The sequence below is a fragment of the Chiloscyllium plagiosum genome, chromosome 9 (assembly GCF_004010195.1).
Source record: "Chiloscyllium plagiosum isolate BGI_BamShark_2017 chromosome 9, ASM401019v2, whole genome shotgun sequence".
Classification (NCBI taxonomy): Eukaryota; Metazoa; Chordata; class Chondrichthyes; order Orectolobiformes; family Hemiscylliidae; genus Chiloscyllium; species Chiloscyllium plagiosum.
The window spans coordinates 27,234,332-27,242,192 of NC_057718.1; positions in this window are offsets into that span (position 1 = coordinate 27,234,332).

Genomic DNA, 7,861 nt, shown 5'->3' on the forward strand with positions numbered 1-7,861 from the left:
ACATAGATCTTGATGCCATCTATCAACCCCTCTGAAAATGAACAGGAAATGACATCACCACAAACCCCAGGAACCCCATCCAGGAGAAAGATATAAATAGAAAGCAGGAAACGACAGCTTTGCTTCACTTGGAGGTCGCCACTGATGATGTTACCTAGCCAGGTAATGAAACGTCTGGATATCAAACCTACAGCTCAGTGAGCAAACCTACACCCTAAACCTCAACCTGAGTTACAAACCTTCACAAACCTTGCAAAAAAGAGTTGTAAATAGTTGTTAGTTAATTATCCTCAGTTATACTTTAAGAAATAAAGTTGTTAATTTTTACTTTAAATAGTTCTTGGCTTCTTGGATTTTCACACATTACTGCATGGGATAAATCTTTTCTGTGTTGCTGGTTTCAAGTATTGTGGTGGGGGGGGATGTCGGGCGGGGTGTTTACCCCGTGTCATAACAAATGTAATAAATAACGCTGTGTTGCAGTGTGCACTGGAGTTGAACTGGCTTGTTCTGACGCTGCGAAACATGAAGAGGAATTCGAAGCGCTGGAACATCAACAGTTGCCAACAAGAGTTCTTCATGAGCCAAATCAGTGCCTCATCTAAATTAATATATACCCATTCCTACCTCTAGTTCAGAGGCCTACCACACAAGTTCATACCATTCCATCCTCCAAAGGTGAATATCCAACCATTCAACAACAAAAAGGAACTTGACAACACAGGCTTAGCAGCTAGTATAGAACTGGCGTCACTGCCTCTCTGAGACAACATTACACCTAGGTGTTACTGCAGCCTGCTTGTCTTCAGTGATATTTTAGTTTTTAATTTGTCAAAATGATGAACATACTGTAGCTTCAGCTGATGGTTGCTGATGCCCAAATGAGAGTCTTGAGATGATTCTATTCGGCAACTTTAAGGTTTTAGATCTGAGAGTATAGTTGTATATTGACCCATCTCAACTGCTATATGGGTAGTCTGGGCCCATTGGCTTTGTGTTATCATGGGCATTACACAGAGATTAACGAGTGAATGTACACATTGTGACCCTATTCGAGGGTGGTATGGTTACATCATAGTGCTACAGCCATTCTCCTGGAGCTTTAGCCAATTTACAAATGCAAACAGTTTCCTGGATGTAACTTGCCATTCAACCCACTTTTGAATTGAATGAGGAAATTCTGGCCCGAGAAAACTAAACAGATTTTCACCTGCTAACCTTCAAATAAACACTGTGGATGTTGGAAATCTGAAATAAAAACAGAAAGTGCTGTAGACACTTAACACGTCTGGCAGCACCTGTGGAGAGAGAAACAGAGTTAACATTCCTATATGACTCATCTTTGGAACTGCTAACCAGGTACCTTATCAATTTTGTTTGAAAATTGCCTTTGATATCTTTAGCGGCCAGTCTTGGATGGAAGAAATTACTTTTGCGTACAGCTTAGAAAGTTGTATTGTGTTTGTCTGGCTGATCACATTTTCTGACCAACTTCATCCTTGGAGTGATTATCAGCTGAAAGGGTAGCTTTCGGCTCTCTTCATGAGTGGAGGACCCAACACCTTGCAGAAAAATTGGGTCAGCCTTTCTTTGCCTCTTGTTCCTTATTTCCTGGTTTGTCTTTTTACTTGCTTTTTTACACAGCAAGTACGCTCGAATGCAAATCAATTGCATAAACATACCTCAAACTCAAATAATGTTTGAGAAGAAGACTGCAGTGGATGGAATGCTTCTGCAGGCTTGATTGTTGAAGGCTGAATACAAGGACTTTCTGTTACTTAAGATAATAAAAAGTGTTGTGCTTTCTTCAAGTGTAATTTTGTAACTGAAGGTTTATTAAATGGCTTCATCCCAACAGAGGTAAAAATAGAAAAACATTCAGATATGAGATAAAACTTGGAAGTTTGTTTTTTTTTCTACCATTAGAATAAAGCAGATGTATTTAAATTATGATAGGATGGAACAAGAAAGGAATTAAACAGATTTCAGTATTTGCAAGGTCCAGACTAAATCCCCTACCATTCGAAGACATTACTATCTCTGAGCCACCCATCATCAACATCCTGTGGGGTGACTACCATTGACCAGAAACTTAATTGGCCCAGGAACTATTTGCCCACATTGTTAGCAAAATCCAGTATGGACTGGTTGGGCTCAAAGACCTGATTCTATGTTGTAACTGCCAGAAGAAGTTCCATATATTCTAAACAATTCCTCTAATCTTCTGACACATTTGCTGTTAACACTTATTTTAACTATTAACCTACCTTTAACATGGAATTCTAAGGTTGGTGTTTAAGTCTCTCCTGCTGTTGAGTTCAGCTCCAGTTATCAGTTACAGAGACCTCGGAAACTCCAGGGGATAGTGGGGCTCTCCCTTGACAGATAATAGGAAATCACCCTACCTTCTGCAACTCTTGCTTACCACCAGCATAATGCTCTAATCATATTTAGCAGAGAGGAAATTTTTAAAAAATAACATATTGAAATAATCCATTTTGTTTTAATGGGTGTGCTTTTCTGCTAGGTCACCAGGGCTTCTTTTATTTTTATTATGTCTAATTCAGGGTCACAATAATGACTAAAGTCCTTGATAGTGGATCTCATAAGTTCCTCTATCTACATTCTGATGCAGTTGCCTTGTCATGGAACAATGCACTATGAATATTTTGCTTCTATTACTTATAAACTGTAGTTGTCTGCCCTCAAACAGTTGTGTTATGGCTCACTGTACTACGCTCCACTGTAAAATAATTAATAACCCCATTGGAAGTCACGATTAAATGTGACTTCTACAGATTGCCTCCATGCTTTTGCTAATTTTAACAACAGAGTACCTAAACATTTGATTGTCCTGCTGTGGAGAAATGGCACACTTTATTAACATATTTAAATTGCAGATCCATGCTGCAATTGGAAGTGGGATTAATTTCACATTTACAATGGAAGTTCCAGCAGTCAGGAAATTAACAGTGAAAGGGAGGAAGGTGCTGCCATCAACAAGTGCCTTTTATAGTAAATTTGTGCACCTTCCATTTAATTTCCATATGCCCAGCACCTCAAGAAATCCTGTTGATGCACCTCCACATGCTCCCCCTGCCCCACTCACCATTAATCACAATCTTGCTTTCAAACTCAACCACAATTGCAAACTCACCCTCACAAAAGTCTGACAACCACCCTGATGAAGGAGCGGTGCTCTGAAAGCTAGTGCTTCCAATTAAACCTGTTGGACTATAGCCTGGTGTTGGCTGGTTTTTGTACACCCCAATCCAACACAAGCTTCTCCAAATCATCACAAAAGCCTGATAGCATCTGCCTCCAAGTTCACATTGAATCCAATTTCCACACTAACCCCATTCCCACAGCAGCCCTGCACCTTCCCCCGCCCCCACACAAACCCCACTCCACAAGCAGCAATGACTTATCTTGCCTCCACTCGAATGCTAAATTCCTGGCTGCAGCCTCCAGGTGCTGATTTTCCTGACCTGTATCTGACCAGGCGGCCACGTTGGCTGTGTGCTGGATGGGAAGTAGAATGAAGTCCTACCATGAAATTTGGTAACCTCTCTGGAACCACAACCTTGCTGAGTTCTTGGCTGCAGAGAAACTTTTGCAGATTTTCATTTCCCTTGCTCAGATGTTCCATTTATTTCCTCTACTCCCCCTCTAGTCAGTGCTGCTTTCAGTGGGCTATCGTTTATGGTATTGTAAAAATATCTGCCTACATAGTGCAGGTGCTGGAATCACTTCCGTTAACAACGGAACCCTGACAATGTGGGGTTGAAATGAAAGGAAATGGCCATTAGCAAAGCCCCAAAATAGAGACCATTACCATAAAACTCTAATGGTTTGTTTTATGGCAAAGACAACTATCAGATTTTCATTGAATCTGAGAGAATTCCTCTCATTACCAAGCCCTAGTTTGAACCTTTCCAATAAATACTGGTCACAGAGTCATGGAGTTATACAGCATGGAAACAGACCCCTTGGTCCAACTCACCCAATTGACCAGATATCCTAAACTGATCTAGTTCAATTTGTCAGTATTTAGCCCATATCCCTCAAAGCCCTTCCTATTCATGTACTCATCCTGGTGCCTTTTAGATACTCTTTTGTTATAATGTTTTAAGTTGCTCTCAAATCACATTTATTTTTCCTCAATCCTCAACATATGAAAGATCAGTGTAATTTTAAGAAAACATAAATTTTCAGTCAACAATATCCACTGGCTTGTCTTCATCTATCATTCTATTTACATCCTCAAGAAGTTAGTGAGATATGGCCCATATCTGTTGATGTCATTCTAGGTGTTCTCAACAACCAGGTATTCCCAATAACTGTGGTTTACTTATTACATCTCAATACAGCCTGTGGATACTGGACCAATTGAAAATTTGAAGACAAATAGATTTTTGTTCAGAAAAGGAACAAGGGTACCTAAATGGAGAGGAGGTACACCTTATACTTGATTGAAAGACCTCTTATTTGCATATTCCCAAGCAAATTACAGGAGACATTAATGCGGATCTGTATGCTCTTAGTTTAATTTATAATAATCTACAATTTTTAACCTTGGGCTGCACATATTGTAATGCTGGTGAAAGGAGATTGTGCTGTCAGGGACATACACCCATCTTGTGGACTGGATCAGGCTGCATTTCCGGTCCCTTTGCTTGCGGTCACAGTACTCACTCAGTGAACTTGTGGCACTCCTGTATTGCATGGCCTTACATTTTTGCACATTACCCCCTCAGCCAGAGATACCTGGATTGTAGTGCTGTTGCATTGCTCTACCATTTAGCACAGACATAAAGCCAGGAAACCTCCCACAAACTGTCAGCAGGCCTCAGGCCAGTCAAGGAGGATAACCTTCACTTGGAAAGGTCCCGTCACAGAAAGTCAAGGGGAACCTCCGATACCTGTCCAGGCCCTGCTTTAGGTAGTACGAATCAGGATTCATTGCTCACAAGGAATGAACAGCCAAAGAATGGGCAGAACACCAGCCATCTTGGCTCTGTTTGCCCTACTTTGGGCTGGTTTGTTCCTAGAATTTTTGTTTTATTTATTCATGGAATGTGGGCATTGATGGCTGGGCTAGCATTCACTGTCCATCACTAGTCGGTCTTGGGAAAGAGCAAGGGAGGGTCAGATGTTATGGAAGACGAAAGTGAACAGCACACGTGGTGCGGGTGGGGAGGCTTCCCACGTTAGTGGTGCCACAGTTTAGGTGGGTGAGGATGGATGTTGCTTTCATCAATGAGAGTGGGAGAGTGTGAACCTCGAGCTGAGGGAGGCAGATGTAGTTCTGGATGTAAGTTTGCTCACTGAGCTGGAAGGTTCATTTTCAGATGTTTTGTCACCATACCAGGCAACATCATCAGTGAGTCTCCGGTGAAGCATTGGGGTTAGTGACCCACTTTCTATTTATTTGTTTAGGTTTTCTTCGGTTGGTGATGTCATTTCCTTTGGTGATATGGGTGCAGTCGCAGAGATAGAGTGTGTGAGGTATCAGAGAGAGGGTGGTGGCACTTAGGCAAGCGGAGTGGAAAAGGACATTGACCTTCTTCCTACATTTACTGCATCTGCTGCACCCGACGTGGCCTCCTATACATTGGGGAGACAGGCCGCCTACTTGCGGAACGTTTCAGAAAACACCTCTGGGACACCCACACCAACCAACCCAATGGCTCCATGGCTGAACACTTTAATTCCCCCTCCCACTCCGCCAAGGACATGCAGGTCTTTGGCCTCCTCCATCGCCAGACCATGGCAACACGACGCCTGGAGGAAGAGCGACTCATCTTCTGCCTAGGAACCCTTCAACCACAAGGGATGAATGCAGATTTCTCCAGCTTCCTCATTTCCCCTCCCCTCACCTTATCTCAGTCCCAGCCCTCAGACTCAGCACCGCCTTCTTGTCCTGCAATCTTCTTCCCAACCTCTCCGCCCCCACCCCCTCTCCGGCCTATCACCCTCACCTTAACCTCCTTCCACCTATCGCATTCCCAACGCCCCTCCCCCAAGTCCCTCCTCCCTACCTTTTATCTTAGCCTGCTTGGCACACCCTCCTCATTCCTGAAGAAGGGCTTATGCCCGAAACGTCGATTCTCCTGCTCCTTTGATGCTGCCTGACCTGCTGCGCTTTTCCAGCAACACATATTTAAGCTCTGATCCCCAGCATCTGCAGTCCTCACTTTCTCCTTCTTCCTACATTGCTGGGTATTTCTACAGATGACTGAGACTGATTCAAACTGGTTGCGACCTGAGACAAGATTGGCATGGTTGGTCGAAGAAGAACTCCAAGTTCATTTTACTGTCAAGCAGGAGCTCCGAGACCCTGTCAGAGATTTCCCACTGTCGACCATGTCTGGGGATTGTGTCAGGAACTGTGCAGGGCAGCTCCAGACTGACAGTGTTTGTCTTGGTGCACAATGGACTTCTGAAAAAATTCACACCGGTGCCAGCGATGCTGATCAGTTCTGGCATCTCTGGTTGTGCTCCAGGATCGTCACATGGTAAGGTGGGGAGGAAATCAGAAGTGATACTCACCATGAGAGCTGAAATGCTAATTAATGTATGAGTTTGGTAAGAAAACTTGATCGACGTCGAGAAAAGAATCACTCCACCAAATTCAATACAATTTGCCACAAAACTACAAGATTCAGCTGGATGTTAGCAGCCAACATGCTGTTATGTGCAATTTTCATGTCCCTGGGTCATTGAGAGGGCCAGTTACTTTACAAGGATGTTATGGGGGGGCTCCATGACCATAGCTGATGATTTAATGATGCAACCTATGGCTGAGGCAGAGCATGGATACCATGCAGCCCATGTTTTTGATAAGGGCCATGGTGTAGCGGTTCAGTAGATGAGAGCTGGGTGCATTCAGCACCTGTAAATTTATTGGTGTGCAAAATGCAAGTGGTCCCTGTTTATTCATGGGGACAAATGCGGCTCTTATTTGTTTGTCTTCTGTTTGTGTTTGCTATTGCTGAATAAAAATGAATGTTTTGAACTGTTTGAAACCTTTCCTGTTAATGGTGGTCTCATGTTGCATAATGAGACGATGTTGAGCTGCACTCAGCACTGGCGAAAGAATAGCACTCCGTTAACAGGGTGATGAGTGAGGCTAAGCATGGTCAAGTTGTGTGTTTGTTCTTAAGTAGCAATAGATGTAAGAACGTGCACTTCTATGTGCAATGAAGTGTCAAACATCCGTGGGCCCTGAGAAGTGTTGGTTTGGGTTGTTTTTCTACTACACATGGTGAATGACTACTCCAATTGGCCAGTGCTAGAGCAGGTGCACAGATGGGCTTTAAAGATGGCGCTTGTGCAAGGGATCCAAGGGTATTTGATAGTATTTCCGTTTATGACAGGATGGAGAATAGGACAACAGGCCGCATAGGGGCAGGGTGCACAGATAATGAGACCAATTTGGGAAGGTAGCATGAGAAAACTCACTCGGCCTCTCAGAGAGAAACCCTCCAAACTTGACACTTGGCCACTTTCTTGTAAAGTTCTGCCCATGGAAATAGAGCCCTTGTTTAATGCATCATGGGAATTGGCCAAGCATGAGCTGGGGTCAGCAATAATCATTTCTTACCTCAGGAGCATGAAGTCTGAGTGCTCTTACTCCTGGGCCACAACGGCATATCTTGGATTAGTTGATCTGCCACAAGAAGTATTTTTGCAAGGTTTGTGAAGGTTTGTAGCTCAGGTTGAGGTTTAGGGTGTAAGTTTGCTCGCTGAGCTGTAGGTTTGATATCCAGACGTTTCATTACCTGGCTAGGTAACATCATCAGTGGTGACCTCCAAGTGAAGCTAAGCTGTTGTCTCCTGCTTTCTATTTATATCTTTC